Source organism: Lissotriton helveticus, chromosome 5_1 (assembly GCF_964261635.1).
Source record: "Lissotriton helveticus chromosome 5_1, aLisHel1.1, whole genome shotgun sequence".
NCBI lineage: Eukaryota > Metazoa > Chordata > Amphibia > Caudata > Salamandridae > Lissotriton > Lissotriton helveticus.
Genome location: NC_136065.1, coordinates 1,044,693,610 through 1,044,720,330, shown reverse-complemented (window position 1 = coordinate 1,044,720,330; position 26,721 = coordinate 1,044,693,610). Strand labels below are relative to the sequence as shown.

Below are 26,721 nucleotides of genomic sequence, written 5' to 3'. Positions count from 1 at the left end.
GGAACTGTGGTGTACGAGGCGGTCATGTTTCATTAGGTCGAGCCTAGGCAGCATGCATATGCGGTCTTCGAGACATGCTGTATTCAATATAGGGCTTTGATCCCGCCTGCTGCTTACCACAGGTTGACTCCAGTGTGGCTCTTCTTTGCAGCCTCCAAATTGGTTCACGCACTAGATACGTCACTTCAGTTCCTAGCTGAGAATCACCAACCAAGTATAGATTTATTCCACTTGATTAGTGGATATCCGTTGTGATGCAGGTACTATTTCTTCTACTCCCCTCCCATTCCCCCTGCTCTCTTCCCCCCCATTACCATTCTAGCAATGTGCTTCAGAAACCAATTACTCTCCTCCCCCCGTCGCTTGCCCCTTACTTCTCCCACAAGGTCGCATTAACTTTATATTTATAGGTGCTGCAATGGCGAGATTAAGTGATTTGCATCATCACAAGATGTTGAGCTGATGCCGAGACTCGGACATCGTTCCCCCTTACGTAAGTCGGCAGCTCTGACCGTAACACCACATTGCTTACATTTAGGTCCCATGCTAATACCGTCATGCTAGGATGAAATCCCGTTAAAAACGCTTTACGAGGGAGGAGCTACGCCACAAACCAAGATGGCCGCGTGAGCTCCCGGCTCCGTTGCCCTCCGCCGGCGGCTCGTATATCCTGTTCACCATCCTTTGCCTACGCCGGACTCCCGTGTGTATGACGATCGCCTGGTGCCGTTGGTGCGATCCCGGTCTTTCTACCTGTTTGGCTGGCGGAGTTCTGTCGTGGTCTATTCTGGGCCTATTCTGGGACTGCCGCCGGGTCCTCGATTTATGGCCCATCCGGGCTGCCATCGATCAACAGCGGCTGTGGGACCAGAGTTCCGTCCGGTCTCCCGAACTTGGTCTTTCGCAACTCTGCTTCGTGATCCAGTCTCCAGCTGGCGCTACAGACGTGTGATCGTGTCGGACGGCGACTATCCTGAGTCGCGGTTCGGGGACACCTGCCCGGAGACCCCGGTGGGGGAGACGGGGTTGAGGGGCTGTTCCCCGTGACTGGCGAAGGTTTCGAGTTTGCCAATCGGAGAGCGCCCGCTGCTATCATCGGCTCGGTGTGTACCTAGAACCTCGGAGGTGAGTCCGGGGCTGGAGTCCTGCCTCGTCTCTCGGCCTGGGAGATGGAGGGGACGGATGGCGCACCGTTATTGAGATCCATGATGGCCGCTATTGGGGCACTCCGTTTCCAATTCACCGCCACGTATAACCACCTTGCTGGACAGCTGGATGATATCTGTTCGCGACCGGACGACGCGGCTACGACATGTGATCAGCATGTTATGGTACCGGTGGATGATTTGTCCCATCACTCTGAGGTTCCCGGACGTCAGCCTGCTTTAACCCATTTGGATGCTTTTGGCCTCACACATGCCGCACCCAGAACGGTTCTTAGTTTTCCCTGTACGACCCTTGCCCGGCGCAGCATTGTGGCTGGAGGTACTTGTCGCCCAGCACAGTTCTTCGATGACCATTGGAAGGGTCTGCTTTTCACTTTCGTCTATCCCGGTTGGTTGTCGCCTTTTGTGCCCGGCCTTTGTTCTGGTTTTGTTGCCTCGAACTTCCACGGACGCTGCGACTGCCCCGGGACTGCCGTGGTTCGAAGGGCATGGGGCTCGATACGGAATCGCACTGGCCAGGGCTGACTTCATCCTCATTTTGACTTTGATTCATTACCATCCATTACCATCGCTTTGACCGAACCGGACAGTTTCTCTTACTAGTGATTGTTGTCACTTGGGCGACACGCATTTCTATGCATGTCCGAACTTGCCAGGGCTGATTTTGACTTCTGGGGTTGCTATTTTCAGGGCGTTAGGCTGGGATTTACCATACACTTCCCAGGGAGTCGGGTGGTCTTGGTTGATGACTTCCCCACTTGGACGCTTGATACTTGCTTTTAATAGATTGACAATATGCTTTGGGGAAGTCGCAAATGGTGGAGGGTATAGGTGGCTGGGAGTGTGTTTGTTCTTCTCCTCCTCCTATTTTTCTTTCTCTTTTCCCTTCTTTGGGGCAATTCCTGGGCGACAGGCACGCTGTTAGTGGGGTAGGCTGTAGCCATTACGGGTGTGCAGGGTGGTGGGGGTTTGTTATTTTAGTTTGTTTTGTTCTATGGCCCCTTTTCTCCTTTTTCTCTCTGTCTTTTGGGGGGGGCTTTCTGCCTTTACAAGGGGGTTGGCTGTCTTCTTTTTATCTCACTCCTTTCTCTGTTTGGCGTCTCTATTTGCCTATGTCTTTCTGTCACCTGGGGGTGGGTCTCTGGGATGGTGTTCTACTATATCGCTTGCTGTTGTATTGCCTGTCGTTCTGGGTTCGCCTTGGCGACCGTATTGTTCTGATGACTGTATGGTTCGTCACCTGATTCCGGTTGACCTGCGGGACACGTCCCCCCCCCCCATCTCTTCTCCGTTTTTAATTGATGATGTGACGCCATTGACATTGCAGCCGCCACCACTTCTATGTAACCTACAAAACTGAAAACCGTGTCTATTTTTCTGCTGTGGGGCGCCTACGCTCACAGGTGGTACATATATTGCTGATTCTACTTGGTCGTGTTCATGTGCATGTCTCCTGGCTTCATCCGTTCCGCTTGCGGCCGGCCCCTGTGGTTGTGGGCCTGCGCATGTAATACTTTAATAAAGGTTTTCGAAAAGAAAAAAAACGCTTTACGGCTGGCTGTCATGTGTTACATTATCTCCGATATGTCAGCTGTGCTCACAAGATGAGGCATTTTGGGCTGAATCATCAACTTTGATTTCAGTTGCAATTCGGAACAGGAACATCCCTTTACCAATTCTACAGCTTGCCGTTCTTCCTGGATGTAATCCTCATCTTGTCCATTCACCTCTGAAAATAACTGCAACCAAAAACGTCCACACAATGACTGTGGAATGGGCAATATGAAACACTGAGTCTTTATACTACTCAACAGGTGTGTGCTTTTCCTCCAAGCATGTTTTATACTGGTAAGGTTGTTCAGTACGCTTGTTGCATGTTCTCCAGATATTGTGCAACTGAAATATAACACTTTTAAAATGTTGGTCATGGGCAGCGCAGCCTTTTATCAACGCAAGGCCGAGAAAAGAGGTATAGAGTATGGTGGAAGAGGCACATTTTATTATGGAGCTGTACCAAATGGCAAACCCGGAGTCACCCAGCAGGATACAAAAAATAAGTTATCCTTAATAGCAGATGTGAGGGATTGGATTTGACTGTTTGTGAGAGGCGTGGGTCTGGAGGGATGATGTTGGACTAGAGCCAGAGAGCTCCATGTTGGATCTTAGTTGTACCAAGTAGAGGCTATTCGGCAGTTTCATTGGCGGAGTCTGCTTTAATTTAAGCAGTAAAGAAGGGCTCCCTAGTGAGCAGGCAGCTGAATAGTAGTCAGGCCGACGTCACCATTGTTGTACCCCTCTGCCTTCTTAGCCAAACAACACCTGACAAAAGCAAAAAGTGTGAGCTTTGATAACCAATGTCATGAATGGATGCTTTGCTGAAAATAGGAGCTCTGCTGATATCTGTGAATACCCTGCACCTCACAAGTTTTGAGCTGCGCTGCCTACGCCCGGTCAGGACAATAACATTAGTAATCCTTCCAAGAATTCCAATTCTGTGGGAATGCAGTTTGTATAAATACAAAGAGTGATTGATAAGTGAAAACAATCAGCCTGTGTAACCTGGTGTGATGAAATGGTAAAACCCCTTTCAATGTAAAAAAAGGCACGCAATGGGCGCTGTCAGCTGAACAAACCATGCTGTTATGTCGGTCACCAATCTACTCAAAAAAAGATTAACAAGAAGATTACATTCCTTTCCTGATGCGGGATCTCCTAGTTGCCTTTCCTGCTTAACAGAGCATAGCATTTACCCCTAGGCTAATTCATTATTTACAGTCAGGTGAATGGAAAGAGCCAATACAAAAGAAAACAAATCTAACCACAAGCCTGACCACATAATCGGATGCAAACCTGGTTAGAAACGATAGGTCTTTGGAGCACACCGAGGCCCCTTTGGAGTAGTATCACAATTTATCAAGCGGGACATGTATGTCAATTGTAAATCTTGCTCTTTGCGTCTTGAATGGCAGTACTCACACAGAGGTGATGAATTATAGATCTACCTGGCAGTAGTCAGTTTTATCCACATATTCTGCCTTGTGGTATATAGTGGGAGGCAATTCTACACAACCACCAGCAGAGGAGCAACAAATTGGTTCTAAAAGGAGAATGTTGACCACTGATTAAAGAGTGCATGTCAAAAGAATACTTCGGCTAGGGTGAACAAATCTTTGAACCACTCTTGTAGGTTGGGATTGGGCAAGGGAATTTGTTAGACCTGACACCCTTTGGCGTGGTTCTTCCCCCATCTTTTTGCCTCTGACTCATGTGTTTTGATGCTGTGCTGGATTTCGTTTTTGCTGATTTAGATGCTTTGGACACTCTGCCACTGCTGATCAGTGTCAGAGTGTAAGTGCTCCCTCTGTAAATTGTGATATTGATTGGCATATTTGTATCACCACGAGGTCCCTAGTAAAGTGCACTGTGTGTGCCAGGGCTGGTGATGACAAATGCTACTAGTGGGCCTGCAGCGCAGATTGCGCCACCCACATGAGTAGCTTTAAAATGGTGACTCAGGCCTGCCAGCGCAGAGCCTGTGTGCAGTCAGTGACTGCCATGTCAGCCTGGCCAGTGTCCCCACTGGCTAGGCCTAACCCTTCCCTGTCTGTGCACATCAGTCACCCCTATGGAAGGCTCAAGGTACCCCCCTGGGCAGGGTGCAGTGTATGGATCAGGTAGAGCATGTACTAAGTGCAGGTAACATGCTCTGGTAGTGGGCTGCAGCCATTCTATGTGCTCACTGCTGTAAGGCTATCTTGCTCCATAGAGTAACATGGAGGAGGCTGGGCCCATGTGATACCAGCCTATCTTCCCATAGGAACAAGATGGGACATAAGTGAAAGATATCCCTGAACTCAGAATTTAATGACACATCTTTTAGTGAAGGGTGTTTTTAAATCCTGTGTTGCAGAATAGCACTTTTAGAAAGTGGCTGTTCTCTTGTCTAAACCTTTCTGTGTGCCTGGGTTTGTGGAATGCTTGGGTGTGACAGGGGGGCTGCAGAGCCCCGGAGGAGAGGGTCGGAGCCAGCCCGGGGATGAAAGGGCACATCTGCCTGCCTGGGAGGTGGGAGGAAGGAATGCCTGATAAGTGCTGGGCTGCGCTGGCCTGCCTCCCCCTGCTAGCTCCCTCCTGGTGGTCAACTGACACCTCTGGCCCTGAAGCTGACAGGAAGAAGAAAACCAGAGACACCTCAGTGCTCCGCAACCCCCAGAACTGGTTTAGACTGGACCCAGGGCCTCCATGCACAAAGACTTCAAAGGACTTCAAAGACATTGAGGGGTATAAGGAAAGGACCCCTGACTACAGAAGTCAGATTCTGAAACTCTGCAACCAAGAAGGAACCTCGGCTGGAAGGAGGACGGCTAGAGAACTAAAGGAAGATTGCCTTGCTGTGTGCTCTAAGGGCTGACCTGTTCTGCTGTTTGACTGGAAGCTGAGGAGGAGAAAGGGACTTTGCTGTGTGCTATGACCCTGCCTGCTTGAAACTGCCAAGACTTTGCTGTGTGCTGTGTCTGCAACTTGAATCTCCAAGGGCCTGAGAAAAGCTGGCCTCCTGCTTGGAACCCAGGGCTAAAGGTTCCTGAAGCTTTGTCATAAACTACTGAAAGATCGTGTGGGGAGCGGCCCCAACCCGTGGGTCCCAATTGCCAGCTGTCTGGAGCTCGCTGTGCTCATCGGCACAGATTCCAGGAGCGAGGAGAGACCGTGGTGTGGTCCTTTAACGAGGAGTCTCCCCCCCCTGCTGATAGGGGGGCCACAGAGACGTCCTGCAGCAATCCCAGGACCCAAGGGAACCTTGCCGCCAAATCACCGACGCGGCCCGGGGCCAGAAAACACCCTCCGTGGATTTCCTAGCGAAGGGGAGCTGAAGCGCAAAAGAACGAAGGCGCCGCGCTCCCATTGGTGGAGGGAGCCGAGCCCCCTCACTAACGCCGCGACGGGATTGGCCCGTGCGGCGCAGCGTCAGCAGCAGTGGTGGGCCGTGATTGGCCGAAGTAGCGGAGCGTCATTGCCAACCTGTCCCGGGAGCCGCTCTGCCATTGGCTGACTCCCGGGCACTGAAGGGGCTCGACCAGAGGGCCGCGACCTGATTGGCCGCAGCGTGGAGCAGCCTGGAAGCCGCCGAGGGAATCGCGACCTGATCACCCCCCCCAGCGAGGAGCCGACCGCCGGAGCAGCTGGCTGACCCGTCCTCGCCGAGGGAGTGAGTCCGCGTGTGTTCCCCGCCCCGGGCCTGTCGTCCCCCGAGGTGCTGCATCCCCCGCCGCTCGTTGGATTGTCGAGAGAGCACCAGGGGACCGGCCGGGGCTAGGAGCGAGTGTGCGCTTCTGGGTGCGAGGCGCCTGAGACCCTCCGGCGCACGCGGAAGCCCCCACCCAGCAGAAAAGAAGTCCCGAGGATACCGGGTGAGGCGCGCTTGTCGCGCTTGGGGGGGGCTAAGTGCCTATGAAGGCTGGCTGTAACTAACTTCGCTTTGGCACTGCTTTTAATGATCGTTTTGAGAGCGGAATGATTAGGAATCAGGGGCATTATTTTTAGACTCCTGATCTGAGAGACTTGAGACTGGTTTTGATACTAAGAACTTCCTATTTAAGAGAACCATCCTAAAAATTAAGTGCAACCTTTAAGATAAAATGCTACGTTTTCTAAAGAAGTGATTATCATGCAACTGCTTCATTTACATGCTGAAACTAGATAAAGCTATATATTTTTATAAAATATACTTACCTGTGTGGTCTCAGTTTGTGGTGGATTGGGGATTATTGTTGTATTAAGTGCAAAGGTTATCCACATTGCCTCTGTTTAGCCTAGACTGCTCGCGCCATGCTACCTAGAGGGTGAGCAGGGGTTATCTCAGAGGGTTATTCCGTCGCCCTGACTGGAAGCTAGGGTCCCTACTTGGTCTAAGGTACTTACCTCTGCCAACCAGAGACCCCGGGTTCTAACATTGGTGGCTCGCGGTGCGGATTTTTGAACTAATAATTGCACTTGACCGGCAGTGATCTCTTGTACATCACTAGTCTAGTTTAGTAACAGGTTGCACAAGATTTTTTTTCTTTTTGGTGAAACCTTTTTAGTTGAAAAGGTTAGGAAGCATCATGTCTCGGAAAGCGCCAAGCGTGAATGGAGACGTGGAAGTGGAATTTGAAATCCGGGAGTTGTTAATCTATAACAAGGAGCAACTGAGGAAAGTCTGCAAACAGCTTGAATGCCCAGTAAGGGGCGGCGCAAATAAGGAAGAGCTACGGACAGCTCTGAGGGCCTGGTGGGAGGCCAAACATGGTGCCCCGGAAGCTGCTACTGGAGAGGGAGACACACAGGAGAATGGGTTTTTGCCCAGTGAATTGCCAGTGAGGAAGCCAGGGTCTAGGACCGGCAGCGACCACTCCAGTCGGGGTATGTCTCCAGAGGAAATAGAGGAGAATCAGCGAGTTAGGGCCCATGAGATTGAGCTTTTGAAGCTCAGAGCGGAAGCCGACGAGAAGAGACTGCGCCTGGAAGTTGAGAAAGAGGCGCAGGAGAGAGCGGCGCAGGAGAGAAGACATACTCTCGCTTTGGAGGAAAAGAAGCTCCAATTGGCTCATGAGAGGAGCATGAAGGAGTTGGACTTCAAATATAAAGAGAGGGTGTCCAGTTCTAATGGTGGCAGCGCACAACCAGTACAGGCGGGTAAGGTATACATACCAAAGGATCTGGTACAGAATTATCAGAGGGGTGAGGATATTTATGCGTGGTTCAGAGCGTATGAACTTGCCTTAAAGATAAATGAGGTGCCTGAGAAGAATTGGGGAGCAGGATTGTGGAAGCATTTTGAGGCCTCTGGGAGGGATGTTTTGGCACCCTTAGAAGCAAAGGATGCTTTGTCCTACTCCGCCATGAAGGAGGCTTTGTGCCTCAGGTATGGGCTCACTGCTGAACAGTACCGCCAGAGGTTTAGGAACTTCAAGAAGCTTGATTCAAGTACTTGGGTGGAGTGTGTGAGTATGTACACGCGTGCACTGGAAGGTTGGATGAAGGGCAGCAAAGTTACTGATTATGTGGGGTTGTGTCACTTGATTAGTAGGGAGCACTTAAGTAGTTTATGTGTCCCAGAGCTGCGCCAGCATCTTTTGGATAGCAAGTTAACTGATCCCGGTGAGCTTGCTAAAGAGGCGGACCGGTGGACAAGCACCAGGGTCCACAAGGGGGTGGTAAGTACCCCAGCCAAAGGTGGACAGGGTCCCCAGCAGAAGAGTGGGGGGGACACGGGTAATCAAAAGGAGTCTTCTAAAGGGCCCCAAAGTAGTTCCCAGGAGAAGGTGTCTCAACCCCCCAAGCCTAAGAAGTCCTGGCCCCATAAGGGCCCGCAGGACAAAAAGACCCTTACTTGCTATTCATGCAGGGAGGTGGGGCACATTGCTCCAAACTGTCCAAAGAAGAAATCAGCACCCACTGGTGCTCCAGCTCCAGCTCCGGCGTTGGCCAGTGTAGCTTTGGGAGGGGATTTGATTTCTAGTGGGGAGGCGGGGTTAGCATTGATGACCCTTGTCTCTCTAGGAGACCAAGAGATGGTCCAGGAAACCTTGCTGCCCCAAAATACTAAGAAATATGGGCAGAAAGTGACCATCAATGGACAGGTGGTGGAGGCTCTGAGAGACACAGGGGCCAGCGTGACATCTGTTAGGTGTCGGTGGGTGTCTGAAGAGCAAATTGTTCCCCAGGTACTCCGGCCTGTGGTGGCAGCTGACAGTTCAGTGCGCTACTGCAAGTTGGCGAAAGTTCCATTCGAATGGGGAGGAGTCTCCGGTATTCTGGAGATTGTTGTAAGTGATGCCTTGCCTGTAGATTGTCTATTAGGTAATGACCTGGAGAGCTCCCCATGGAAAGAGGTGGAGCACAGGACTCACTTGGAGATGTTGGGTTTGCCTGCGTGGATCTGTGTGTCCACCCGTGCAATGACAGCCAGATAGGGCGGTCTAGCAGAACTGGAGCTTGGAACAATGGCCCAGGGACCTGCCAAGAGAGGAAGGGGTAGAGGGCGCGGGAAACCGGCCCCCACTGTTCCCACGGTGCAGGAGGAGGCAGACCCAGAGGGGGATGCCCTGGAACCTACAGGGGAGCAGGTGGCCGAACTAGGGGAATTGCCTGAGCTGTCCCAGTGGCAGCAAGAGGGTGGTCCCTCCAGGGAGGAATTCTGCCAGGCTCAGAAGGAGTGCCCTTCTCTCATTGGTGTGCGGCAGCAGGCTGCAGACCAGGCCGCAGGCCTGGGGTCCAAGGAGCATTTGATCTACTGGGAGGATGACTTACTTTATAGTGAGCCTAAGTTCGCTGAGCCCGGTGCAGCCCGTGTGCTGGTGGTACCGGAGCGCTTCAGGAACTTCCTACTGGGTCTGGCTCATGACGTGCCTCTCGCAGGACATCTGGGGCAAGACAAGACCTATCACAGGCTTGTCACCCATTTCTACTGGCCCCAGATGAAGACACACGTCTCGGCCTTTTGTAAATCTTGCCAGACTTGTCAGGCCAGTGGCAAGAGTGGAGGGAAGCGCGTGGCCCCCCTCCAACCCTTTCCCGTGGTGAGCACCCCTTTTGAGCGGGTGGGCATTGACATCGTGGGGCCCCTGGATCCCAAGACAGCCCTAGGCAACAGGTTTATCCTGGTCTTGGTGGACCATGCCACTCGGTACCCGGAAGCCCTCCCGCTCAGGACAGTCACCGCCCCAGTGGTGGGCCGTGCCCTGATGGGGATCTTTTCCCGGGTGGGATTTCCCAGGGAGGTCGTCTCAGACCGCGGGACAAACTTCATTTCTAAGTATATGAAGTCCCTGTGGAGCGAGTGTGGGGTGACATACAAATTCACCACTCCTTACCACCCTCAAGGAAATGGTTTGGTTGAGAGATTCAACCGCACATTGAAGGGCAGGATTATGGGCCTGGAAGAGCCCATGAGGCGGAAATGGGATGTCTTGTTGCCATGCCTGTTGTTTGCCTACAGGGAGGTGCCTCAGAAATCCTTAGGGTTCAGTCCCTTTGAGTTGCTGTATGGCCACCCTGTCAGAGGGCCTCTGACTCTGGTGAAAGAGGGGTGGGAGAAATCCCGTGGGAAAACCCCTCAGGATGTGTTCAGCTATGTGCTGGCCATTCGCAACCAGACCAAGCGCTTCAGGAAGCTCGCTCAAGAGAACCTGGAGGCTAGCCAGGAGGAAATGAAGAGGTGGTATGACCAGAACACTTCTCTGGTTGAGTTCCAACCTGGTCAGAAAGTGTGGGTGATGGCGCCAGTGGAGCCTTGTGCACTCCGTGACAAGTGGTCTGGGCCATATGAGGTCGTGGAGCGCAAGAGCGAGGTTACCTATTTGGTTAACCTGAAGACTCCCAGGCAGCCCCTGAGGGTGCTGCATGTGAACCGCCTCAAACCCCACTTTGAGAGGACTGAAGTGACTATGCTCATGGCTACAGATGTTGGAGGGGAGGAGGATAGTGATCCTCTCCCTGACCTCCTGGCAGTCAAGGAGCAAGATGGGTCAGTGGATGGTGTGGTCCTCTCCCCCACCCTGACTCCAGAGCAGCAGGAGGACTGTCGCCAAGTCTTGGGTCAGTTTGCCTCCCTGTTCTCCCTGACCCCAGGTGTCACCAAGTGGTGCATCCACGACGTGGACACTGGAGACAGTCTGCCTGTGAAACAGAAGTTTTACAGAGTGGCTGACAAGGTCAGAGCCAGCATCAAGGAAGAGGTTTCCAAGATGTTGACGCTAGGGGTTATTGAGCCCTCCAGCAGCCCCTGGGCTAGCCCAGTGGTCTTAGTGCCTAAGAAAGCTGCTACCCCCGGTGGACTACCGTGGGCTCAATGCGGTCACCAAGACTGACGCGCACCCCATCCCCAGAGCTGATGAGCTGGTGGATCGGTTGGGAGCTGCCCAGTACCTGAGTACTTTTGATTTGACTTCAGGGTACTGGCAGATTGCCTTAACTGACGGGGCAAAGGAGAGGTCAGCATTTTCAACACCAGAGGGGCACTTCCAGTTCCGTGTCATGCCCCTTCGGGTTGAAAAATGCCCCCGCCACATTTCAGAGATTGGTCAACCAGGTACTGGCGGGGCTGGAGCAATTCAGCGCAGCCTACCTGGATGACATTGCTGTGTTCAGCTCCACTTGGGAGGAACACCTGCAACACCTCACTGAAGTGTTGAAGGCTCTGCAGAAGGCAGGCCTCACTATCAAGGCCAGTAAATGCCAGATAGGGCAGGGATCGGTGGTGTACTTGGGACACCAGGTGGGGAGCGGCAAGGTGGCACCCCTACAGGCAAAGATTGATACCATTCTGGCTTGGGAACCCCCCAAGACCCAGACTGAGCTGAGAGCCTTTTTAGGTCTCACAGGGTAATACAGACGGTTTGTCAAAGGCTATGGCACCATCGTGGCCCCTTTGACAGAGCTGACATCTAGAAATCAGCCCAGGAAAGTGAATTGGACGGAGGCCTGTCAAACTGCTTTTGACACCCTCAAAACTGCCATGTGCACAGCACCGGTGCTTAAGGCACCTGACTTTTCCAGTGAGTTCATTGTGCAAACTGACGCTTCAGAGCAAGGCGTGGGAGCAGTGCTCTCACAGATCAATGAGGAGGGAGGAGACCAACCCGTGGCTTTCATTAGCCGGAGGCTAATCCCCAGAGAACAGAAATGGAGTGCCATTGAAAGAGAAGCTTTCGCTGTGGTCTGGGCTCTGAAGAAGCTGAGGCCCTACCTGTTTGGGACTCACTTCCGTGTTCAGACCGACCACAGGCCCCTTAGATGGTTAATGCAGATGAGGGGTGAGAATCCGAAATTGTTGAGGTGGTCCATTTCCCTACAGGGGATGGACTTTATGGTGGAGCACCGCCCTGGTAAAGAACACGCCAATGCTGACGGTCTGTCCAGATTCTTCCGCCTTAGTGATGAGGACTCCCAAGAGGTTGGGTAGTTCTCCCCACTTTCAGCTGGAGGGGACACGTGTTAGACCCGACACCTTTTGGCGTGGTTCTTCCCCCATCTTTTTGCCTCTGACTCATGTGTTTTGATGCTGTGCTGGATTTCGTTTTTGCTGATTTAGATGCTTTGGACACACTGCCACTGCTGATCAGTGTCAGAGTGTAAGTGCTCCCTCTGTAAATTGTGATATTGATTGGCATATTTGTATCACCACGAGGTCCCTAGTAAAGTGCACTGTGTGTGCCAGGGCTGGTGATGACAAATGCTACTAGTGGGCCTGCAGCGCAGATTGCGCCACCCACATGAGTAGCTTTAAAATGGTGACTCAGGCCTGCCAGCGCAGAGCCTGTGTGCAGTCAGTGACTGCCATGTCAGCCTGGCCAGTGTCCCCACTGGCTAGGCCTAACCCTTCCCTGTCTGTGCACATCAGTCACCCCTATGGAAGGCTCAAGGTACCCCCCTGGGCAGGGTGCAGTGTATGGATCAGGTAGAGCATGTACTAAGTGCAGGTAACATGCTCTGGTAGTGGGCTGCAGCCATTCTATGTGCTCACTGCTGTAAGGCTATCTTGCTCCATAGAGTAACATGGAGGAGGCTGGGCCCATGTGATACCAGCCTATCTTCCCATAGGAACAAGATGGGACATAAGTGAAAGATATCCCTGAACTCAGAATTTAATGACACATCTTTTAGTGAAGGGTGTTTTTAAATCCTGTGTTGCAGAATAGCACTTTTAGAAAGTGGCTGTTCTCTTGTCTAAACCTTTCTGTGTGCCTGGGTTTGTGGAATGCTTGGGTGTGACAGGGGGGCTGCAGAGCCCCGGAGGAGAGGGTCGGAGCCAGCCCGGGGATGAAAGGGCACATCTGCCTGCCTGGGAGGTGGGAGGAAGGAATGCCTGATAAGTGCTGGGCTGCGCTGGCCTGCCTCCCCCTGCTAGCTCCCTCCTGGTGGTCAACTGACACCTCTGGCCCTGAAGCTGACAGGAAGAAGAAAACCAGAGACACCTCAGTGCTCCGCAACCCCCAGAACTGGTTTAGACTGGACCCAGGGCCTCCATGCACAAAGACTTCAAAGGACTTCAAAGACATTGAGGGGGTATAAGGAAAGGACCCCTGACTACAGAAGTCAGATTCTGAAACTCTGCAACCAAGAAGGAACCTCGGCTGGAAGGAGGATGGCTAGAGAACTAAAGGAAGATTGCCTTGCTGTGTGCTCTAAGGGCTGACCTGTTCTGCTGTTTGACTGGAAGCTGAGGAGGAGAAAGGGACTTTGCTGTGTGCTATGACCCTGCCTGCTTGAAACTGCCAAGACTTTGCTGTGTGCTGTGTCTGCAACTTGAATCTCCAAGGGCCTGAGAAGAGCTGGCCTCCTGCTTGGAACCCAGGGCTAAAGGTTCCTGAAGCTTTGTCATAAACTACTGAAAGATCGTGTGGGGAGCGGCCCCAACCCGTGGGTCCCAATTGCCAGCTGTCTGGAGCTCGCTGTGCTCATCGGCACAGATTCCAGGAGCGAGGAGAGACCGTGGTGTGGTCCTTTAACGAGGAGTCTTCCCCCCCTGCTGATAGGGGGGCCACAGAGACGTTCTGCAGCAATCCCAGGACACAAGGGAACCTTGCCGCCAAATCACCGACGCGGCCCGGGGCCAGAAAACACCCTCCGTGGATTTCCTAGCGAAGGGGAGCTGAAGCGCCAAAGAACGAAGGCGCCGCGCTCCCATTGGTGGAGGGAGCCGAGCCCCCTCACTAACGCCGTGATGGGATTGGCCCGTGCGGCGCAGCATCAGCAGCAGTGGTGGGCCGTGATTGGCCGAAGTAGCGGAGCGTCATTGCCAACCTGTCCCGGGAGCCGCTCTGCCATTGGCTGACTCCCGGGCACTGAAGGGGCTCGACCAGAGGGCCGCGACCTGATTGGCCGCAGTGTGGAGCCGCCGAGGGAATCGCGACCTGATCACCCCCCCCAGCGAGGAGCCGATCGCCGGAGCAGCTGGCTGACCCGTCCTCGCCGAGGGAGTGAGTCCGCGTGTGTTCCCCGCCCCGGGCCTGTCGTCCCCCGAGGTGCTGCATCCCCCGCCGCTCGTTGGATTGTCGAGAGAGCACCAGGGGACCGGCCGGGGCTAGGAGCGAGTGTGCGCTTCTGGGTGCGAGGCGCCTGAGACCCTCCGGCGCACGCGGAAGCCCCCACCCAGCAGAAAAGAAGTCCCCAGGATACCGGGTGAGGCGCGCTTGTCGCGCTTGGGGGGGGCTAAGTGCCTATGAAGGCTGGCTGTAACTAACTTCGCTTTGGCACTGCTTTTAATGATCGTTTTGAGAGCGGAATGATTAGGAATCAGGGGCATTATTTTTAGACTCCTGATCTGAGAGACTTGAGACTGGTTTTGATACTAAGAACTTCCTATTTAAGAGAACCATCCTAAAAATTAAGTGCAACCTTTAAGATAAAATGCTACGTTTTCTAAAGAAGTGATTATCATGCAACTGCTTCATTTACATGCTGAAACTAGATAAAGCTATATATTTTTATAAAATATACTTACCTGTGTGGTCTCAGTTTGTGGTGGATTGGGGATTATTGTTGTATTAAGTGCAAAGGTTATCCACATTGCCTCTGTTTAGCCTAGACTGCTCGCGCCATGCTACCTAGAGGGTGAGCAGGGGTTATCTCAGAGGGTTATTCCGTCGCCCTGACTGGAAGCTAGGGTCCCTACTTGGTCTAAGGTACTTACCTCTGCCAACCAGAGACCCCGGGTTCTAACAGAATTGCTCTGGGGTCAAAAGTCATTAATTGCATCTTACCAAACAACTTTTCTGTGAGCGCGGTTATGACTGGTTTGCACAAGGTGACTAGACGCAGGTGGGGACTGTGCTGTTGCCAGGTTGCAGATGCATTAATCGAGCAAGGCGGAGAGTGACTAGCACAGAAAGTGACGCCTAAGGAAAGGCACATAAACTGGTATTTATTTGCAATAAAATCACAGTAGGAGAAGCGGAGAGGACATATCCAGTACTGCACATGGGGAACAGGTAAAGACTCTGGACACTGCACACCCAGTCTCTCGGATTTGCAGGCTGGTAAGTAAAACAGTAGAACAGGCATGGCATCAAAAAGTTAAAAAGTTAAAGAGAGACTGAGGTCACAATGGAGACATAGATATGCCCATTCTTCCTACTTCGCTTGTGGGTGGTTTACTAAGTGCTAAGGATCCAGGGGAAGTACATTAGGAAGGCACTGAAAACCTCCTCCCAGAAGACATTTCAGTCAACTCTACTTTGCATAACACTCTACACTGGCTCACTGGCAACCATCTCAAGCTCAACACTGTCAAAACAGAATTCTTCCTCATTACTACTCTGAATCACACTCCCAAAAATCGACCTTTGTATAAAGCATCTAACAGCCATCAACTGTTCGCCTCACGTTATGGACTCTGCTAAATCCTTGGGAATTACACTAGACAAATACCTGAATATGTAGAATCACATCAGTAATGCCACCAAGAGAGCAAATTACCTGATGAGTATTTTAAGGAAACTTAAACCCTTCCTCCCACAGGACGACCTTAATCTGGCGGTCCAAGCTCTTGTGTTGCCCAGGCTGGACTATGGAAGTTCCACACTATGCAGCCCACCTAGATACAAATTAGCCCCACTATGGGCCTCCCTTAACACTGATGCCAGACTGGTCTCCGGAACAAAAATAAATAATCACAAATCCCTGGCTCTAAAGTACTGAACTCGCTCCCTTATGAGGCAAGAATACAAGAATACAACTAAAGATTTCAAGACCCCCAGATATTTGGCATAAAAGCTAGAATCATCAGGGGGATGTAGACTCTCACGAAATGCAAGGTCCCTGCTACTGAAACCACAGATTTTCCACAAAAAGAAAATATGCTATAGAGCCTTCTCAGGTGTCGGCCCTTAGATTTGGAACTCTCTGCTGCTGATGTCCGCCTAATCTCGTCTACCTCCTCCGTCAAAAAAGAAGTGAAAACACTTCTGATGAGCAAGTTTTTTGCTCTAAGATAATCACCTAATGTTTTACTGATAACACATTCTGTTTTGTTGACTGTATACCTGCCTACTATTCATGTATTGATTGTGACTACTACATTGATGACTCTCTATAGAGGTCAAACTTACTATTCTGTTGTTCTTTGTTCATATATGTGACAAGTTTTTGTTTTCACTCCTATATCCTGCCTTCCTCTCATGTAAAGCGCTCCGATACCTTCTAGGGTCATGTTCACGCGCTATAAAACATTAGACTAACAAAATGGTACTGGGACATCTCAGGGAAAGCCTGAGGTCCCAGTGATAGAGTATGTGGAGAATAACAGAGATATACTGTTCCCTTTACAACTAAATGATCAATCTGAAGTTCCAGTCCTGCCATTACATGAGAAGATTAAGATATGCTTACATGCCAACCCTAATGACTTTGTTGGAAGGTTACAGTCTTTTTGACAGTCCTACTTACTTCATTGGGGAGTCAAACAGCTTTCTTGCAAAGCCTGTAGCTAGTCACAGCATTTGCCTGAAGAGGAGCCCTAAACTCGGTTCCGAAAAATAAGCCATGCAACAAAACAACTCAAAGTAATAATCAATATAAGTTGACAGGCAATTTGCAGAACCTTCAGAGGCACTGTCTGCACTTACAGATAATGCATGGGAAGCCAAAAAAAACCTGTACTTTCATTAAATATCGGGTATGTTGCTCCATGACGGTCAGTGAATATTTGGCGGCCGTAAGCAGGCTGTGCTCTTGTAATAGAAGAAAGCCTCTTTGTACTGTAATTCTGATGCCTCACAATTGTGTAGCTTACTCTTCAGGTACCTTGAGATTAAAGATCCAGGGCCAGAGTAGACTTAAAACCACTGTTAGGTAGATAACAACATATTACACTATGCAGTGCTGTAAAATCTCTGTTAAGATATGATTTACTGCTGTACACGGAATCTGACCAAATTGGCACATACGGATATTAATGTCATTTTTTGAGCCTCTGCACAAATTTTAATAGCTTCATTTTGACATTATCATGAACGTATGCATTGATCTTGAATAAAAATAAGGCAATTATTAATGGTGAACGCCAGATGTTATTAACAGTGCACAGGGGAATGCAAACCGAATTACACTTTTGCAGTGCTTAATATCGCCATACAGAGCGTGAACTAATTTATTTTTTAATATTTATGAAAACACCACCTTACAACAAAAAGAAATGTAACAGTGCTGTCATGGGGTCTATGAAAGTGAGCAACAAAAGTAACCCCTCTATAGACGGGGAACATGCTGGCCTATGTACATGCGGTACATGGGTGTTGTAGATGCGATGCCAAATGTATTTTTAAACTGGGACATGTGATGTCTGGCACTATTTGTGTTTCTTCATAGATATCCAAGCCAAACAGGGGATGTATAAACACCAGTTCTTTCAGTACCTTAGATAATCTGCATGTCCATGGCACTCCTAGGTTGCAGGATCAGGGACAGGTTAACCTTAAAGTCTATGAAGTAATGTGCCCCTAGAGACACGATTCAAACAGCATTTCAAATATAAAGTCAGTAGTAAAGGAGTGACTCAAAAAGGGAGCTTGAGATAAACCTTCATGGTTTTCGATACATTTCTTATTACAATTTTAAAGTGCAATGCAGAATTGAATCAACCAAAAATCATTTAAGTCAATTGCCATAAAAGCTCTTAGTTACAAAACTGCAATAATGAGCAAAAATCAGGTAAAAAGACTAAGTCTCAAATATACAGCAAGTCCATAAAAATTCGGGCAGAATCCCTAGAGGATCGGTAAAGTCCTTGCCCAACCCCCAAATACAAGGGCTTAGATTGTCATTTTCAACATAGAAAATCACAAAAACTGCAAAGCGCGTAAAGTGTGAGCAGTTCACAACAAATTGTTTCAGATTTTATTTTTTAAACGCCCACATAACGCTGCTATTTTAACACTAACCCACTACAGGAATAACTCACCCCTTCTGACCCAATGTCATCTGGGGGTGTCAGAACAAAGTAGTTATATAAATAACAGGAAACAATTGTGAACAAATGCAATAGTGTCTTAGCAGGAAGAGCATTGGAACATAGCAAAAGGCTTCCTCTAATAAAGAGTTCTTTGAGAACAATTTGTCATACAAAATAAACAGTGCACATCTTGCTGCAATAAGGGGTGAGCGAGAACTATAGCCACAGAATGAACTTCATGATTGAGCAGCAGTTTAAACAAATATGGAGTTGATGCCTAACTGAGGCCTAGTTAACCTAAGCTGGGAAAAAACACACAAAATAATGATTTTGTTTCTATTGCTATGTTAATTCGCATATGTCAATCCAAGCGCAGAACAACTATTCTTAATGTATTAATGCATATTTTAGGTTAATTGCGGAAAACGTCTACAACACCTCCGACACATTCCATACACTTAGACAGGCTTGGAAAAGATTTGTGGGGGCACTCATGGATCAGAAATGGCAAGAGGGGTGGATGGATCAGGGATGAGCAGCTGTAGCTACCCAATTCCGGGCTATTTACTTTAAATAGCAGTACCACACCTTTTTTTTTTTTTAAAGAAAATTGGGCACTTTGGATGGATCGAGTGCCCAGAGTGCCAGCAATGCAGAGACCAACACAGAGACTTCCTTCATATTACCTGGATATATCTCCGGAATAAACACATTGGAGAGGGAGTGTATCATGCTCTTCAGGAGGTGCTATGATGGAAACCAAAAGAGAATAAAGTTCCCTATCCTGGTACTCATTATCAGAACGGAGCGCCAATAGATACAAGCACTGGCAAAGTCATTAGGTCTTCCCTACGTGACATCTTTATACTAGTCAATGTTTTATGGCATGTTGTCTAACTTTGGTACAAAACGGTTATTATATCTCGATATATATTATGATTGTATGTTAACTTTTGCATGGTATGGCCTGCCATTGAATGGTATGGCCTGTCATTATACAGTATGGTATGGCCGTCATTGAATAGTATGCTATTGCCCATCATTATACGGTATGGTCTGCCACTGTATAATTTGGTATGATATGGCCTGTCATTGTATAGTATGGTGTAGTAGGTTATCTGCTGCCATTGTTTAGTATGGTATGGTATGTTATTGTATAGTATGGCTTGGCACTATTTAGTATAGTATGGCCTGTTAGTGTAAAGTACGGTATGGCTATCATTGTATAGTATGGTATGGTATGGATGTCATCGTATTCTAGACAATATCGCCTGTCATTCTATAGTATGCTATAGCCTGGCATTGTGTGGCATGGTATGGCCTGTCAATATGTAGCATGGTATGGTATAGTCTGTTGTTGCAGAGTATCTTATGGACTGGTCTGTTATTGTATAGTATGGTATGGTCTTGCCTGTTACTCTACAGTATGGTAAGGTCTGCCGTTGAACAGTATGGTATAGAATAGCCTGCCATTACATAGTATGGTATGGTCTGTCACACAATTAGTCAGCAGGGCCACACCCAGTAAAGGCCATCTACTTGATCCCATTGTCTCTAATCTCTCGAGCCTATTGGTCAAGGACCCCATTCCAATACCTTGGTGTGACCATTTTCTAATTCCATTTATATGGACAGCGCAAGACGCTTCTATTCCGGCAGAGAGAAGCATTAGACATGTATGCTTGTGGGCTAAACTGCAGACTAAATCGTGGGCGACTATTTTGAAAAGACATGATCCCCACTATGGACACCAATCCAGTAACGGCCAATGATCAATTTAACAGATGGTTAGAATCGTCACTCGATATTATTCTGCCAAAGAAACGCACTCATAATAAAGTGGGAGTCAATCACAATCTTTGGTATATGCCCAAATTGCGGGAACTTAGGCAGTCCAATAAGAGGCAAGCGATACTGGAGAAAAGATCTTACAGCAGCTAATAAAATGAAATACAGATATGGAATAATGATCTATAAACTTGAAATAAAAGCGGCTAAATCCCTCTACTATGAAAAAAGAATCACTTCAGCTGCAAATTGCCCTCGTGAAACTTTTAGGATTGCAAAATCACTGCTAACTCCTCCCGCGCCCCCCATTGTTACTGCTGATATCCCCTTACGCTGCAATTTAATTTCTGATTTTTTTTTAATGACAAAATACAAATGATTTATACGTCTTTTCCTCTGGCGACAGCTCAGCAAACCTCACCTCCATCTATTTCTTCTACCTACTGTGGTGAACATCTGCTGGAAGCAATCTCCCTGTTGAACTTGATTTCTCTTCGAGGGATTCTGAGTCAACTGAAATCTGGAGCACCCACAGATGCCGCCCCCCCTGGTATTTTAAATTTGGTCTCTGAGACAGTAGCACCTGTGATCCTAGAAGTGATCAACATTTCCTTAGCAAAGGGATTAGTGCCCCCACTTCGGAAACAGGCGATGGTTAGAGCCCTTTTTTAAAAAAACAATCTTGATCCCGAGATACTAATAAATTACCGCCCGATCTCTCTGCTACCAGGAATAGGAAAAGTGGCTGAGAAGCACGTATATTCCATGATCTCAACCTTCCTGGAAAACAATAACTGTCTTCACCCCACACAGACAGGATTCCGACCTCAGCAAGGCACTGAGACTGTACTTGTGTCAGTGGTGGAAGAACTATGAAAAATTCTAGATGGAGGTGGTTGCGCTGCACTTATTTTACTTGATCTTAGCGCAGCCTTCGACACGGTTAACCACCAGCTGCTAATTCAAAGACTCAGGGATGCTTGAGTTGTTGGCTCAGCGCTAAAGTGGCTTCAATCTTTTTTAGAGGATTGTTCCTTTGTAGTCTTTGAAGAGGAATTTACCTCAAAGCCAATGCCTCTGAGGTGTGGGGTTCCTCAGGGATCGTCCCTGAGCCCCACTCTATTTAACCTTTATCTGAGTCCCTTGGCGGAAATAGTAACACCCTTTGGTATCCAGATCATCACCTATGCTGACGACACTCAGCTGGTGGTGTCACTTAACCAAGCGGACAACTCAGGCTCAGGCGTCATGCCTAAGAAAGGTTTCTAGTTAGATGGAGAGCTCATGTTTGAAACTTAATGGAGCTAAGACAGTGCTGATGCTCCTGGGTAATTACGCAACTCTGAGAATAGACTCCCTTTGGCCTAGTTGTCTGGACCCCTTTCCCTCCCCCAAATACCAAATTAAGAGTCTTGAGAGTGTGGTTGGATCACAATCTTGATTTTAAGGAGCAAGCACGTAAGGTGGCAGCATGTTGTTACGGGATCTTAAGAATGCTATGAAAGATCCTCCCATTGCCTCCTTTTTCTGCTAGAAGAGTTCTGGTCCAGGCATTGATTCTGTCTCGCCTGGACTATGCAAATTCTCCACACATAGGAGCCCCCCTTTCAACCATTAAAAAGCTGCAGATCGTGCAAAATTGTGCTGCACGTCTGCTTACAAACACTCCCAAACGCACTTTGGCTAAACCTGCTCTTGCTTCCCTCCACTAGCTCCCGAATCAAGAAAGAATCCAATTTCAGGCATTGTGTATTACACACAAAGCCTTGCAAGGTAAAGGTCCACTGATCATCAGATCCATCGTTCAGCCTTATCGGTCTGTTAGGTCGTTAAGATCTGACAAATAGCAGCTGGCAAAAGTTCCTAAAATAAGGAAATCACGAAGCGGAGGACGCCGCTTCACGTATAATGCTGCTAAACTGTGGAATCACCTACACCCCTGGATTCACCTTGGGCCGAACTATCTGACCTTCCGCAAGCATCTAAAGACCTTTTTGTTTCCTTAACCCCTCTCGAACTTGGAGCTGCCCTGCATTTATCACTGGAATGCCCCCGAGTAACCATGTGCTCTAGAAAGGTCTTATTATTATTATTGGTATGGTATGCTATGGCAGTCATTGTATAGCATGGTATGATATGGTGTGGACTGTCATTGTAAAGTATGATAGAGCTCGTCATTGTACAGTAGGTTATGCTATATTTGACATTGTTTAGAATGGTATGTACAGTCATTGTATGGTATGGAATGGCCTGTCTTTGTATTGTATATATGTTATGGCTTTCCATTGTATAGCACGGTATGATATGTCATTGTCTAGTATGTTATGTTACGTTAAGGCTGGTCATTTTATCATATGGTACGTAATTATATGGGACAGTATGGCCTGGCCTGTCATTGTATAGTGTGGTATGGTAATCTTCGTTACAATGTACACATTAAAATATTGGAAGAAGCACGATAGGAGTGGCCAAACCAAAAAAAAAAGTGTTTTACAATAGAACGTTATTTTCATTCTAGAAAATTCTATCCAACCCGTAATTCTGCAAACATTAACCACTTTAAAACACACCCTGCTTGTTGCATTAAACCTTTTAATCATGCCCAAAACATCCTATAAATCATGAAACACGTACCAAAAAAAGTACTTTGTTATAAACTAAATGAGAGATTACTTATTAGCAATAGCACGAAGTCATTAATGTATTTTGAAATCATTGTTAAAAGTGACACTAACAATCTATGGTCTGGTGGTGTTGATATGCCACACCGAAGAGTAGAAGGGGACAGGATGAAAAGTAAAGGGAAAGATTGAGGATACAAGCAGAAAAAGTAAAAGCCGGGGGAAAAACAGGAACACGGCAGGCTAAAAAAAACATGCACTCTTAAAAAAGTGCTGCATCACTTGCCATTTGGCCATCACGTTCACCCACATGCATGCATACAGATACAAACACATTCACACTTGCATATACTCTATCTTGGGGAAACACACACCAGCAAGCAAGCACGCAAGCAACATACATTTAAAAGCATTTATTACTTACCTGTTCTACCAGGGAAAATCATATTCCAGCTAATTGTATTCCAATGTTTATTACAATAGTAGTGAATAATGCAACATCATTCACTATTAGTGTAATAAAATAATTGTCAAATCAAAGAGAGTGGAGCACCAACCGGTATCCATAAGGACAAGCCGCCACAGTGTTCCTGGCACTAAAATTGCCACCTCTGAGGCCAGGGGTCACAAAGGCAGTGCCAGGGGTCGCAAGGGACAACACAGGAGTCGCAGCTGCAACCCATGGCAAACCCAAAATGTCACCTATCAATAACATTAACAATAAAATCAATAAATAGTAAGCAATGGGAGGGCTCCGAGCCTATTGTATGTAAACAAAATATCTGGCAAGCAACAGCGCATGGACTGTCTCAGGTTGAACCTAATAAACTGGCCTTTATGGAGGGGAAGTGTGGGGGCAATAAAAAGAGGAATTGAAATAGAGATGGGCAAGAGACAGAATGCTAAATATTACATGGAAACCTGATTTGGCAATATAAAAACAGCCTTGAAAAACGTTAGCTTGAAACTGAAGAGGTCAATACAGTTGTACGTCTTATCGTTATGTTTTCCTAATGCTGTAATCACACTTCACTGATGGCACTTTAGAGACATTATTATTTATAAAATGCCAATAAGAATTAATAAAATGATAAATAAAAACAACAATTTGGCCCACAGTCAAGAACTACTGATGCTTGACCATTAACCATACCGCTTCTTCCTAGAAGGGAGGAAAATAATTCTTCAATTAAGCCACGTTGGTTTTTCTCTTCAAGATTTGTTTAAAAAAAAATCATAACATACACCAGGAACACCATGTTTTTTCAATGATAGAATCCATGCTAGAGATTCTGAAATTCGCGTTATAAAATATTTTTTCTGCTGGACACTTTTCTTAATCAGTATAGACCTCTTGAAGCACACATTTAGTCTGAGGTTTATTTTAGTCGTCACTGGATGGGGAGGTCGCACATACGGTCTATATGGTATGAATGATGTAATGTTTCAATTTTAGAACTTGTTGTTAAGGGCTGGCTTAATCGAACTTAAAATAACATCTTCAATGACTCTGTAATTGTATTTTTAAAATCAATAGCCTTAGATGACATAATCGATTTAATTATTTGAAGGGAGACTCAATACAGGTTAAGCTACCCTTTGGCCATTTTCATTACAATAGGGGAGCGCCTAAAATGTAATACCTTATTAAATGTTTAATGCTCAGAAAACCCCAAGAATGTGTGATTCGCTAGCGTTGTTAAATAAAGCTCATTGAGGTGAGAAACACATACGAACGTTTTTATTTCTACTAGACTTTTTTTTTCAAGAAACGATGTAAACAATCAGTCTAGCTATTTTTTTTTAGTTCAGCCAATCCTTCCATTTACAAAGAATAGTGAGCCAAAGCAGTCTACCCCATGAGAATAAATAGCAGTTTCATGGCGGGTAGATATCGTTGAAAGGAGGGTGAACGTGGGGAGAGTCGGGGGTCGTGTAAGGTAGCTATAAGGTCAAGTCTTTTCTTGCCATCTTAATAGTACTCTGGTCGATGGGCAGCAACATTTTATTGTGCAAGATGTAATTTAGAATTCTACCAAGGTTCTGATAACTGATTGAGATCTGTAGGAGGCGGGTGAGACAAGCTGCAAGATAACCGGATATGTAATTTCGAAAAATATGGATCTTGCTTTACCTGTTTTGTGTAGAGCGTCTTTTTCAGGTATTCGGTAGCTTTTCAGAAGAACGTGTTGATCTCCTAATATCCAAATTTCGACTGCTGGCACTGAGGCGTTTATGTCAAGTGTTTTCCGAAGAGCAAGTCTTTTTCGTGGGATAAAGAACAAACCCTCTAATAATATTTTTCCACTCTTCATGTCAGGGATGCTCAAATGAAAAGTACACAGCTTCGTGCTCGCATTCAATACACGTCGAATTCTTCCTGCTCCATTAGTACAGAGAGATGGTCACTACAGTCGTGCATTTAATCTTATTAAAAGCTCCAACCCTGGACGTTACCTCTTAAGATAACCACTTGTTCGCTGCACGAGCCATCCATGATTCAACCTGATGCCATTAATCGTTCATCATCTTTGAATGAATGGCATCTGTTGTAATTGTAGCACTTCCGGGTCGCACAACAGACACTCCCACAAGCTGGTTACATCTTCGGAGTGGTCTGCGAGTGGGACCTCCTAACATGTAAGGTGACCGAGGATTGGAGCTTTGAAGCACATCCTTCGAAATGCTGATTGGCTGTTGCGTAGGACCGCATTCAACAACAAACTCCTTTGACTGTGGGCGGGGGAAAGGTTCATTTTAGAGTTAGCCGTAGTTAGTCAGAGGTCCGCCGGTTCTGTCGCGTACCCGGCCGGTTAAGGTGGCGACGCCGGTGACTGGATGTGAAGGATGCAGGAGGCATCGTGCAAGGGAAAGGCGCGAAGGATTGACCCGACCCCCCATGGGGCTCCTGATGGCCGCTGGTCTGTTCTTGGCTGACGTTGGGCCCGTTGGCTGGTTCATTTCACTAGTTAACTGATACTTTATTTTATTTTATGCGTTTTTATATAGCGCGGACTTTACCCGAAGGTGTCTGAGCGCTTTACAATAGGAACAGAACTGATACACGAGGAGAAAATTACAAGTGAACAAATTACAAAAGCAAACGTTGTTAGATGAGGCAAAAGTGACAATTGTGAGCAAACAAAATACAAGAGGTAGCAAACGGTGCATTACAGGTATCATAAATTAAGTGACAGCTGTAGAGAGAAAGGGTGTCCTGAAAATAAAGTATTGATATATAAAGAGAAAAGAACAGAGCCTGAAAAATTGACAGAAGAGCCCAAACAAATGCAATTTGGTAGTGTTAGAGGACCTTTAAGTGAAGAAGAGCATCAAAGATGCAGGCATAAGAAACAATGTTTATATTGTGGTAAAACAGGGACTTTTTCTACAGAATTATCCTGTGAAACCAAAGAGAAGAGGAGACTCGGGGAAACTAGCGTGCCCAAGGCCTGTTGAGACAAGCACTTCGGGAAGTTCTGGTCTAATAGTCTCAAAAACCATAGATCAAGACACATCCTTGTCTCCTCATCACCATTTCTTTGTGAGCACCCACTTCACAAGGGTTGAGCATGGACCCTCAAAAGGTAACAGTCATTACTAAATGGAAGTCCCCCCAGTCAGTAAAAAAAGTGCAAAGCTTTCTAGGGTTTGCTAATTTTTATAGACGCTTCATTGATAACTTTTTTATCTTTGCTTCTCCTATCCATAGGTTCTGCGTAAGGGAGTAACATTCCACTGGACTCCTGAAGTGGAAGAGGCCTTGCAAAAGTTAACAAGCATTGGCATAGCAAATAGGTCTCGCCTTTGGGACCTTATAAGTGTTTAGCCATGCAACAGTTGATGTTGTTGCACCAAGGATATTGTGCTGCATAGCTAAATACTTATAAGGTCCCAAAAGCTAGACCTATTGGCTATGCCAATGCTCGTTTACAATGCAGATGGTAACCCTCTCTAACGCATTGAAGTTATCACTGCTAGTAATCTTGCATGGGATTGCCACTAATGTAATCTTGTCTGATGCGATTGCTTTAACCACATTAATGTTATGACTTTTTAGCAAACATCTCCTCCCCATTCATCATATGCAACCCCTTCCAGAGAAAGGTTGCCATGTTTGCTGTAACCTGTCAGAGTAAAACGACACAGGTGCAATAACAATAAAAACTTGACATTCCAAATCCCTGTGCTAATTTCCGCTTGTGCGTTGTGCTTG

At 47.5% G+C, this 26,721-nt stretch overlaps 1 protein-coding gene across 1 annotated transcript in view; it reads right to left on the bottom strand.

Moving 5' to 3' along the window:
• Nucleotides 1-25,126, bottom strand: part of MORN4 (MORN repeat containing 4) — an 81,516-nt gene extending 56,390 nt beyond the window's left edge. The window contains exon 1 of the mRNA XM_078643574.1: nucleotides 24,640-25,126. The gene's annotated coding sequence lies outside the window, so the exon portion shown is untranslated. The remainder of the gene's footprint in view (nucleotides 1-24,639) is intronic.
• Nucleotides 25,127-26,721: the final 1,595 nt, after the last annotated feature.